This window comes from Pinus tabuliformis, chromosome J, assembly GCF_031772625.1.
Source record: "Pinus tabuliformis cultivar Carrire ecotype Pingquan chromosome J, CPIR1, whole genome shotgun sequence".
NCBI classification, from domain to species: domain Eukaryota; kingdom Viridiplantae; phylum Streptophyta; class Pinopsida; order Pinales; family Pinaceae; genus Pinus; species Pinus tabuliformis.
Window position 1 is genome coordinate 1,056,715,229 of NC_142295.1, and position 12,725 is coordinate 1,056,727,953.

The 12,725-nt window shown below is 39.0% G+C and overlaps 1 pseudogene; it reads right to left on the minus strand.

The window, feature by feature from the left end:
* Window positions 1-1,757: 1,757 nt before the first annotated feature.
* LOC149230594 (uncharacterized) lies at window positions 1,758-11,066 on the minus strand (annotated as a pseudogene).
* Window positions 11,067-12,725: the final 1,659 nt, after the last annotated feature.

Here is a 12,725-nt window from a genome sequence, read left to right on the forward strand (position 1 = left end):
TTCAATGGATGTAATTCTGTGCATACAAATTGTTAGAATAAATTTCCTACTTACTGTAGCTTTTATGCACTAGAAAAATTATGAATAGATTATTTAATGGATGTAGCTTCCTATGTCTGCAAGTTTTTGTATGAATGTGAAAATGAATTTAATAAGTTGTTGAAGTGTGAATAGAGAATAAGACAATTGTTACTTTTATTATCTAAAGCTTTCATTTAAAAAAATGGTTGTTGTTGGAAACAATTTTACAATGACTAATTCTGTAGGAATTTGCGAAAATGAGCATAATAAATTTCATATGAGCTGCATGTATTCATGGGTGCATTCTTGTGCTTCAATGACTGTAGAAAAGAGCTACTTGTCCCCAATTTATGCAAGTCCATTGTTTTACTTGACACATTTTGAAGAATAATATGCTTCTGAATTGGTAACATTAGTTTCTCTTGCTGCAACATTCATTATACAATTCTCACGATTGAAGCATTAGCTTAATAATTGGGATTGGAAATTTTAATTGATGAATTTGGAAATTTTGTTGGGTCAATATATTTTGTGATATTAAGAAAGTTATCCCTGAATTCGTATGTTATATTCTTACATTGAAATAGTTGAAGGAACATGATTACATGATAGCTAAGTTAGACATATTATGAGTAAAATAAAAATAAAAATTGAGTAATAATATTCAATATGACCTTTACTTTTCTATACTATTGTTGGTTGGTAAGGTGGGACCTTACAATATGTGACTAGAATTTTACTTGAATTTTATTTTCATTTTCAATGAAATAGATATGATGTCTTTAGAATTTCCAATTCATTTGATGCATCTTCTATGTCTCTTGCTATTTGCTTGTCATTACAATAAAACAAAACCAAGGAAGACATCTCCACCATATCGTGTATTATTACACAATGACAATTATAACAAACATGAGTATGATGTGCAATTTTTTATTGAGGTTATGTAAGGAAATACCCTTGATATTGTTGTTAATATCCTGCAAAACGCCCACATGGCTTCACATTCGTAATTATTTTCTCTTAGGTTGTTTCTGAAGAACACTATACACAGCTTCAAGAAAAAAGCTTAGTTCCATTGAGCCTGCTAATTATGGTTGCTAAAGATTTTAGTCATATTGACTTGTCACTAACACTGCATACTATGATTAGGGTAGAGTTGTAGGTATGCACATCAATGGTGTTCATATAAGTACAATATGTAAAATTAACTATAGGAATCTTAGCACGCAGTCACTTGAAAATGCAATGCTAATACCTCTATAATTATGAGTGCACATCTATAGCTCTCTATAAATGAAATGAACCAAACCAAAGAGATTATGATACTTGTGGTAGTCCATGAACTTGTATTATGAAGGAAATGATAGAGAGTATTTTCTTATTTTTTTGTAGTTCATATCCTTGTATGCAATTCATGGAAACTTATCTTTAGTTATATTTTCTAAATTCCAAGATAATTATTTTATTGGTGGCTTTGTGACTTGTTCATTTTTTTAGTTTAAAAGGAGTAAAAAATTTCGATAGGTGCTTAATAGAATCCAGTGAAACTGGGCGAATAATAACATATCCCACAATTCCTTTTGAAGGGATTGGTTATGCTTTCCTATTCTATTCGAGAATGAGAGAATATATAATCAGTCATGTCTCTCACTGTACATAGCCTTGATTGGTCATTAAACATGAATAAAGATAAATATTCATATCATCTAGAACTGTTTATGAACCAAACATACTTAGAATGTAAATCTCTCCAGCCGCATATACATTTGAGAGTGAGTGGTATGCTCATCTGATTGATGCATCCTCATAAGTCTCTATTGTATATCTCAAAATGAAGGAACATCAAATGCTTGTGAAATCATATCTCTCAATGATGGTTCCTCTAAGAAATTGATCGGAGCTTCAACAACATTGTCTTTGAGCCCCTCTGATTCATTCTGCAATAATGACAGAAGTATGGGGACGACCCCAACCTCTGTTAATGCTAGTCTATCAGCGTGATCATAACTCGATTGTGCAACAAAACCAAATGCCTTGTATCTAACATTGTCATTCTCATCCTCCAATAGTCTCAGAAGTAGAGAGATTGCACCTGAAGCTTTGACAAAAGAGACAAAATGTTTGTAGCTAGAGAGATCCCATACAACATCCGCTGCTACAGCTTTTGCTTCAACATTGGAACCTTGTAGTATCCTCACTAAGTGCTCTGCAATGGCTATAACATTCTCTTCTGCAACTTCCAAAATACAAAAGACATCTTCAGCAATTTCTTTCCCCTAGGGATTGGTTCCTTCAAGAAATTCCACAAAGAGGGGAATGGCACCAACCTGAGCAACGAGCCTAAGATAATCAACATGGGCCGATATTATTCCAAGAGCATTCCCGGCAACAAGCTTTGCAGCCAAATCATTTTCTTTTAGCAGCTCAATCAAAACAGGAATAACACCTGCATTCACAAGCATCCTTCTGACCCTTTTGGTGACTCCTAGTTGTCCAATTGCCTGAGCTGCCCTAACTCTAGATGCAATCCTACCTAATTTAGTTGACTAGATTAACATGGGGATTCCACCCAAACTAGCTATTTCTCATCGAATATCCTTCAAGAGTGTTAATGAAGTCAATATTTCTGCAACGATTTTCTTTACATCATCAGGGGATGAAGCTATAAGATTCACTATTACTTGTGCTCCACTCCTAGCCAGAATTACTTGATTACTCTATGTAAATATGCCAAGCTCCCTCAAAGCCTTGACCAACACCCTTTGCATTCTCACTTCAGATTCTAGCAAGAGTCTTACAAGGATGGGAATAGTTCCAAAATCTCCAATAGTAGAGCTTAGATGATCCCCTTTGTGTGCAATCCTACCTAAGTAAAAAGAAGTTGTCTCTTGAACAAATAGAGACCCACCACTAGAGGGAAGACATAGAAGTGTTATAGACATTTTTGGGCACTGCCACCCCAATCATATATGTCCATAAACCAAGGGCTTCTGAGTCCCTAAAAGTGTTGTTTCATGCCCTAAAGGAACAAGGTTAGTTGATTACATCATCTCCTAGAATTTCTCCACAGAAAACTGCTCAGAACTCGTCAAAACTGGACCATACAGGTTGCTCAGTGCTAAGGGTACGATGCATCTCACCTGCCCAGTGTAAAAGGTGTGATGCATACTATAAATCCCTTTTGTAGGGTGCGATGGGCAAGAATGGACAAATGGCAGAGACAATCTGCGAGGTGGAAGATCATGGAATCTTCCAGAAACTTCTCCTCTGACACTTGCCTCTCTGAATTCGCCCAGGGATGAGTAAGAGATCATCAATCTCCAAGTGGAATCAAGAACTATCAGAGAGAAGACACTAATCAAAATCCCAGAAGTCGACTCACCTCCCTGCAATCATCTATATATGGATCCCTCATCACAGATATCCAAAGGCTGGAATTTTGTATCTTGTAAGGAAGTGTTGTTGGTTTCCTGGTGGAATATCATAGTGTTGGGTGATCTAAGCTTTTCATGAGGTGAAGAATGGCTTTCATGCTAGGAGGATGACGCTGGGTCAAATCAATGGGTTGTAATCCTCTCTTCTAATCTTTACATCAATAAAGCTATTCAAGTTTTCCTCCACATTCTTGTATGTCTGATAGTATATGCATTTGTGTGGTCAATATATATCTGGTCCTATGTTGTTTATGATTTTAGATCTCTGCACTTTGAAGGTATTATGCTGCTTTGACTTTACAGGTACTCTTTGAAGCGGAGTGGTCAAGGGAGAAGCGGCAAAGACCTGTCGGTGAGGAGAAGGAACAAGCAAAGAACCGAGTGAAAGCTTGAGGTTGGTATTCTTTGATCATCTCCTATCTACTTCTCATAAAGGAAAACGAAAGTAACTTTAATCTGTTTGTTTCTAAGATAGCTACCCATCTTAGTGGGACTAGCAGCTCTGCATAGACAATAGATTTCCTGATAACAAAATGGAGACTCCACTAGGGAGAGAATAGCTTGTTTCCTTGTTTATACTTGTTTTATTTATAAACTTATAGACGGAGCCTGAATTTAAGCCACCTAGCCTTCGAACTGCATTTTCTATGCAAGTGCAAAGTAGATCAATGCTTCTTTAGTCTATCTCAGGGTTTTGTTTATAAATTGAACAATCCATTTGCAAACATCCTAATTGCCCTAGTGGTGGCTCTAGTAACCTCATTAGATCAGCCCCTGTGATTTCTATTTACTGACTATCATTATCTCGGCCTAAATCCCTGAACTAAGTTGCAAACTGTGACCAAGAACCAAGTTGAAGTCTCGTCCCTGGACCATCGCACTTTCTCCTCTTGGAAATCTGGATGCATTGCACCTCCCATGTGCAGTAGGTGCGCTGCATCGCATTTTCACTGTGTTGCAGGTGCGCTGATTAGATAAGACCTCTTCTGCTTCTAGATTTTGGTTTCTTTGTTCACTCTCTTCAGCTTTATTCAGGAGTTTTGCTGTCTGTGATCAATATACCACTGTGGAAACTCCCTTCCTTTGCATGATTCTGCCTCCATAGTACAAAGAATTGTGAATGTTTTTATGTATTGTGCGCCATTTATAGTTCTCTTTTACAACAAGTAGCGTAATCAAACTGTCGTCTTTTGATTTGGAAGTGTCGCAAGTGTTGTTTTTAGTCAAAGAAAAGAATCCTATCGTTCTTTATGGTTGATTATACAGTTACTCTTGTATTTGATTTGAATTAGTAGTTTTTCAAGTGTCGAAAGCAGTTTTCAATTCAAAGTCACAAAGTTTCATCATTATCTTCCTTTCGTTTTTGAAGAGAAATTTGTTAGTACTATCGCTTTGAAAATATAATTCAGATTTGTACTCAGCATTCTTTATGTCATTCACACATTAAGAAAGCAGAAAACAAATACATGCATGTGCATTTGCATTTAGACTACTTGTTGGTTTGATTTAGGACAATGCATCTAGTGTGTGCTCTCTGCTCTATGTTGAAAGAATATCATCTCTCTTTCTTTAGTAGCTAGGATTTTCATTGCAAAAAGAAGATTAAATGATTGTTTATCATCTTAGACTGCATTTTAGGAATTATATATCTACATCACACGGTGAACCTGAAAGGCAAATTTCTTAAGAAAGATCAACTGTAAAATAAATTCAATGAACATAAAAACTCTTTGGAACCCAACGCACAACATCTAGAAGTCTAGGCTAGAGACGTATTCCGGCGTCGTAAAGCCTGGTAACTATCACTTTCATTGTAGGTTGGGTGATTCCTCCTCTTTGAGACGACAAGTGCCAGTACGGACTTGTGCTCGCACATACCATCGAGTATATATAGGGAGACCACAATCGGCTGTATCCTTTATCCTTAGGAAGCCATGTCTGCCGCCCTATCGATCATAATGCATTGAACACAACATTCGAGAAGATTGATTGCCGTACCGTAAAAAGTATTCTGCAGTTTTGTGATTGGTTTGGTAATCCCTCTATCTAGATTTCCAGAGTAGTCTCTTTCATTCCTTTTCAGACTCCTTAAAGGAAAAGGTCCATCTGAGCACTTGTCACTTCAATCTCATTAAAAATCGAAGGCGACTAGAGTCATCTTTTGTTTTTTCTCGACTCTTAAAAATTGAAAAAGTAGTTTGTGTCAAAGCGTATAAAATTTATTTTAATCGGAATAACATCACTGTTCCCTCATTGGTCTTAGGTTGAGAAAATGGAGTCCACCAACCAAGGATTTCCCCTTGGAGGAAATCCTGGTCCTTTCTCCTCTTGGGGAGATGTTGGTGCACCTCATATGGCCACATTGTCACTTCCAGGATTGACGATTGGCTTGCCAATATGGCTCTTCTTGACCTCCATTGTTCAGAATGCTGTGATTCCTGAACAATCAAGTCAGCAACTAGATGATACTAAAGTTACCCCCCAACCTTCTACTTCATCCATTTCTCCCTCTCCTCCTTCCTCTTCACTTGATGAAGTTGGTAAAGCAAAAAATCAAGTAACTAAGAAGGAGAAGAAGGGGAAGGAGAAGAAGGAAAAGAATAACAAGGAGCCAAAGGCAAAAAGGGGTAACCATGCATCATCTAGCGAAAATCCACACACGGCACCATCCAGACCTAAATCTCCATGTGTCATTTGCAAAGGGGACCACTATCATCGAGATTGTCCTTGTATCCCCCGGATCTTAAGGGACTGGTCTCCTTGTTTGCACAATCCGGTGTCATCAACCTCTGACGATCATGTTGAAAGCACACCATCAACTAGTGAAAATGAAGTCTCTGGACAGAAAGGAAGATGTAAATTTCCTTACAAACTGTGCGAAGGCAATCATGCCATCCACCGTTGTCCCTTCCTGGACGAAGCTAAAAGAGTCTTGGATAACCGTCCCGCTTCACCACTGCAGCTTTCTCCTGGATACAAGAAACTCTTGCCGAGTCCATCACTAGTTGAAAATCTGACCAACACAACTTTGTGGTCGATCGAAGCATCTATCATTGAAGATAAACCCGCTGAATCCATACCAGACGAAATTCAAAAGGTTGAGGTGGCAGTCGACCTGGTCTTTTCTTCGGAAGGTCCATCTTCAGATGATACAATCACCAAAGAGAATGAGAACGAAACCGTTCAAATTCTTTTCGTAAACATAGACTCTGATGAAAATGGGAGCAATCTACCCATTCCTTTACCGCAAGAAGGAAGTTCATCAAAGTCATACCCGACCGTTTATTTGGTCCCACCTCCGAGCAACCTAGTCATTTCCTTCGATTGGAATCTACTAGGCAGACCCCGTTTACCGGCTAGTGTACCATTCTGAATCATTGTTCAAACCTACAGAATGGTCATGGTCGGTACCATCATAGATGAGGGGGCTTCTGTGAGTATCATTTCCTCAACTGCTTGGAAAGCGCTTGGTTCACCATCGCTTCTGCCTGAGATGCAGAATCTAACAGGCTTTGATAAAGGAACCAGTTGACCGTTAGGGATCCTTCCAAGTTTTCCTATAACCTTGAGAGGGAAAACCGTGTATCTGAACATAATGGTAGTCCAAGGACCTTTAGATTATAATCTGCTCCTTGGGTGCGACTATATTTATAGCATGGGAGCCATTGTCTCCTCACTCTTTCGAGTAATGTGTTTTTCGCATGAAGGCCGAGTGGTCCAGCTCATAGACCAGCTTCCGTTCCCTGGCTCACACATAGCTAATAGTCAAATACCATCCCTAAATGGTATTTTCATGCAAGGAATGTCTCATCAATCTCTAGTCCGTCCACCTAAAAAACGCGAGTAATTCGGTGGCCATGACTGAAACCCAGGGGGCATGCACCTTAGTCTGCTTCAGCAGAAAAACTTCAGGTATAGGGTAGGTTTCCGTGGAGGATATATGACTAGTCTGACACACCCGTCCATATAGGAAAATGGGATTAGACCGGAATAAGGTACCTCTATTAGAAGGTAGGCCTTTCCCAATAGAACGAATGTTTTGTCTGCAAATTGAAGGGTAACATAGAAAAGGTAGGCCTTTCTCGATAGAACAATTGTTTTGTCTACAAATTGAGGGGTAACCTCAGAATCTCTACTTCGCTATACCTGGGGGCATGCAAACCTTTTGTGCGCAAGTGAAAAGTGACCAGTGTAACGCTAACTCCATATTTTCGCTAACTTCAACTGCTTAAGTTGGGTGAGTGGTCGAATCAACCGTTCGCCTTCGCAGGGGCCAAATGGCACCGGCGAAATAAAGGAAAAATTTTCCTACCTGACCTTAGTAGTTAACTAACCCCTAGGACAGTAGTTGGTCATTCCTAGCTTGCATGCAAGAGGTAGCAGAGCAAAGTTTCGAATGGTGCAAGCTCCCTAAAAATTGAACCTATCGATGAGACATCCTTATTATACAACTGGCACGAGCAGTTTTTATGTGAAGTTCAAGCTCGTTAAAAATTAAACCTAAGCAATGAGCAAACATTCCCCCCTAGAGTTTACGCTCATTAAAAAATGAACCAACCTCCGGTAAATAACCATTGCGAACGCATTATCATCAGGTTTTTGAGCCCTAGTCGTGTTCTTACCATCACCTCCACTCTGTTTTAGCCGATCATTCACGTCCATTTGATTGTTTACCCCTTCTGAGGAACAGATATGAAGAGTGATTATGTTAGCCATCCTTGTGACACTGCCATGATTGGAAAATTCCAAACCTTACCTGGAATCAGCTGCTACTCGTTCCTCAAGAGGCGAGTATCCTTTAAGCTCTTTTCGTCTGACTCGTAAAATATGAAAAGATTACTAAGCAATTGGCCTCTCCAGCTCGTTAAAGCTACCGGGAGTGCTATCCCTCCTCTATATTTTAATCTTTTTGGACCTGAAGGATTATTACACAAAAATATTGAGCGCTTGTCTTGTTCGGCTCATTAAAACTATTGAAAATTCATCCCTTTCATATTATTTTATACTTTTTCAGACTTAAGGGATTACATGACGAAAAAGGATCACTGGAATTTCCTTTCCGTCCCTTTTCAGACTCTCTAAAATTGAAAAAGGACCAAGTTGTCTTTATCGTTAAACTCGTTAAAACCAATAGCGACAAACTTGTCCATGTAGACAAGAACGAGTTTCACTGTCGCTAGGCTCGTTAAAACATAGCGACGGGTTTGCCCGAAGGGAAAATTATAGAACAAGCATATGTTATCCTCCTCAAGCTTGATAAAAATAAAGAGGTACTGGTCAACAATGACTGGGGAAAAATTGGGAAGAAAAATTGAAGAAACTTTATTGGTAGTGAGTTGCTCTTGAACATGACACTTTCACTCCATCACCATGATTGAGTCGGGTTGGGTTATTCCGTTCACCGGTCATATTACCATTGGTCCACCATACCATCCATCTTTGGGGTTAACGCTACCAATCCATTTTAGTGTCACCGATATGTTCAAGAGAAGTCGATCAAAGAATTCACCAACCCATCTTGTGTCTCATCCACTGCAATACCTTTACGCTTCATTCTTTCATGACCGCCACCTTGAACCCTGTATCATCAGATCATTTTCACCTCCAAAAGTCATTTGCTCCATTCCGTGTCATAGATGTGGGATTCATTAAGGCCCTCCTACGACGGGTCACTTCTTGTCGACATCATCTCATTATCCAAGAAGTCGACCTAGGAACAACCCTTTCAGTACTTTGAAGCTTGCATGCCTCAATGGCAAGTTTCTCACTTTCGGTGACATGTTTACATCAATGGCCTTCGACCGAGAGATTTTGCGTGGTGTTCGACGCCAAGTCCCATTTTCACACCACGTGAATTGTACTGTCGTACCTTGAGGGTCATCATCATTATCGGTGATTCCTCTCGCACCTGTTAACAGCTTACATCATTGGCTAGTAATCAGGCGATGTCTTTCCATGTTCGACTCCATAACATTTTTCACATGGATCGACTTGTACTTCGAGCGAAGATTGGACAAGTTTGAAGACCCCGGATCTAGTTTCATCCATCCGGGCTGCGATATATTCAGGAAAATAAAGACATCAAATGTACATCATTGTTGCACATATGATCATCCGAATCAAAGGATGATGGCTCTATCAGAATCATCAGTCTGCCACACAAACGGTTGTCTGTCCTATGTACATGAAAATGAATTTATAAAGCTGAGCATGGGAATGCCTGCCTCAGCTAGATCATGAAAATGTTATGAAGATAATGTATTGTATTGTATCTTATTACAGGTCGCCTCCAGTTCCAAAAACCTCGGATCCTCATGATAAAGCATTTCACCAGACATCAAAAGATTAACGACCTCATGCTTTAGAGGGCAACTGTTATAGACATTTTTGGGCACTGCAACCCCAATCATATATGTCCATAAACCAAGGGCTTCTGAGTCCCTAAAAGTGTTGTTTCATGCCCTAAAGGAACAAGTTCAGCTGATTACATCATCTCCCTGAAGTTCTCCACAGAAAACTGCTCAGAACTCGTCAAAACTGGAGCATACAGGTTGCTCAGTGCTAAGGGTGCGATGCATCTCACCTGACCAGTGTAAAAGGTGTGATGCATACTGGAAATCCCTTCTGTAGGGTGCGATGGGCGAGAATGGACAAATGGCAGAGACAATTTGCGAGGTGGATGATCATGGAATCTTCCAGAAACTTCTCCTGTGACACTTGCCTCTCTGAATTCGCCCAGGGATGAGTAAGAGATCATCAATCTCCAAGTGGAATCAAGAACTATCAGAGAGAAGACACTAATCAAAATCCCAGAAGCTGACTCACCTCCCTGCAATCATCTATATATGGATCCCTCATCCCAGAGATCCATAGGCTGGAATTGTGTATCTTGTAAGGAAGTGTTGTTGGTTTCCTGGTGGAATATCATAGTGTTGGGTGATCTAAGCTTTTCATGAGGTGAAGAAGGGCTTTCATGCTGGGAGGATGACGCTGGGTTAGATCAATGGGTTGTAATCCTCTCTTCTAATCTTTACATCAATAAAGCTATTCAAGTTTTCCTCCACATTCTTGTATGTCTGATAGTATATGCATTTTTGTGGTTAATATATATCTGGTCCTATATTGTTTATGATTGTAGATCTCTGCACTTTGAAGGTATTATGCTGCTTTGAATTTATAGGTACTCTTTGAAGTGGAGTGGTCAAGGGAGAAGCGGCAAAGACCTGTCGGTGAGGAGAAGGAACAAGCAAAGAACCGAGCAAAAGATCGAGGTTGGTATTCTTTGATCCTCTCCTATCTACTTCTCATAAAGGAAAACGAAAGTAACTTTAATCTGTTTGTTTCTAAGATAGCTACCCGTCTTAGTGGGACTAGCAGCTCTGCATAGACACTAGATTTCCCAATAACAAGAAGGGAAATCAAATGTGGCACGGTTTGTTCTAAAATGTACCCCAAAGAAAAATTTTCTATTCTCCCAAGCATAATTTTGGCTCTATTTTGCATTAATTCCCTACTAGAACTCAACAATTTTACAAAGATCTTAACTCTGTGTTCCCAATCCCACTTCTCAATGCAATATTCATCATCTGAAATAGAAGATAAAGCCATGGGGTTAATTGCGCTTCATGTTTCAGACAATTTGTTATTCTATCTTAATAAATATGATACTTCGAAGAAAATTTGGGACAAACTCGCCTCTCTGTTTGGAAAAATAAATTAGTTCAAGGCCTTACAATTGGAAGCGGAATTGTCTTCATTGATCCCTGATGAGCATACCTCTATTGAAGACTATCTTGTCAAATTTTGGTCATTGGTTGCACAACTGAAAGGATGTGGAGACACCAAATTAGACAGTGAGTGTATTTTCCTGATTCTATTCAAGCTGAAGGGTCAGTATCCAATTTTTTCTTCTACATTTTATTCTACAATGGATGCACTTGGTGATAATTTTAAAATGCCTTATTTTGAGTTTTTTTTGTGAATGCTTAACAAGAAGACAATCTAAGCTTCAATAGTTAGATGCTCTTTCTAGCTCAACGTCTCAATCTCTTGTAGCACATATCTCCAAAGGAAAATCCAAGGCTAGTCCTCAAAAGAAGAAGGATTCTACTCAAAGTAGTGAGCCTCCCTCCAAACCTCAACAAAAGTCAAAGCCCTCTCCATCCTCTTCCAAGTTCAAAAGGTCTTCCTCCAAGCCATGGAAGAAGAGGTCAAATGAAACCTACAGCTTTTGTGGAGGAGAAGGTCATCCATAATCCAAGTGTTATAAGAAACTTGAAGCATTGAATGAAGCGATGAAGCAGAATAATATTTCAATATCCAAACCCTCTTCATCTAGTAGATGACATGATTTATCTGCTCGAGCTTTACATGCATTCTAAGACAACTGGATATTTGACTCAAGTGCATCTCATCATATGACTCATTCTAGTAATTTTCTTCCATCTCCATTTGATTGTATTGTTTCCCAAATTGTAGTGGAAGAATATTCACATCTTGATGTTTGTGGATCAGGAACTGTGCAGTTAGATGATGGTTGCATCAAGAACGTTTTGCTTGTGCCTGGCATCTCCACAAATTTACTTTCTATTTATCATATCTGTCATTCTGTGGATGGGAAAATGATTGGGTTTTCTCCCAATGATGTAGGAATTCGAGAACTACAAGATCCAGAAGTTGTTGCATATGCATAAGTAGATCACATATCTCGCTTATATAGATTTGTAGGTTTCGAGCCTTCTTCTGGTAACTCTTTTATTGCACATGATGATTCATTAAGCTTTGGCATGAAATATTAGGACACCTGAACTAAAAATATTTGTAGCAAATGAATTCTCAAAATCTTATTCTTGGGCTTCCTAAGGTGTCATGCACAGATGGAGTTTGTCTAGGATGTGTTCTTGGAAAACAATATCAAGATCCCTTTCCAAAAGGGAAAGAATTATAGGCTATTGTTCCTCTCGAGTTGGTGCATAGTGATCTTATGATCTTTCCAACTTGTTCCTTTTCAGGAGCTAAGTATGCACTTACCTTCATTGATGATTTCTCACACAAATCTTGGGTATATTTTCTTAAGTTTAAAAGTGAAGTATTGGCCACTTTCAAAACTTTTAAATCTTTTGTTGAGAAGAAATCCTCTCTTTATATCAAGAATCTATGCACATATAATGGTGGGGAGTATGTCAGTCATGCATTCAAATATTTTTGTAGAGAACATGGCATCTTGCATCAACACTTTGTTCCCTACACCCCTCAGCAAAATGGCAT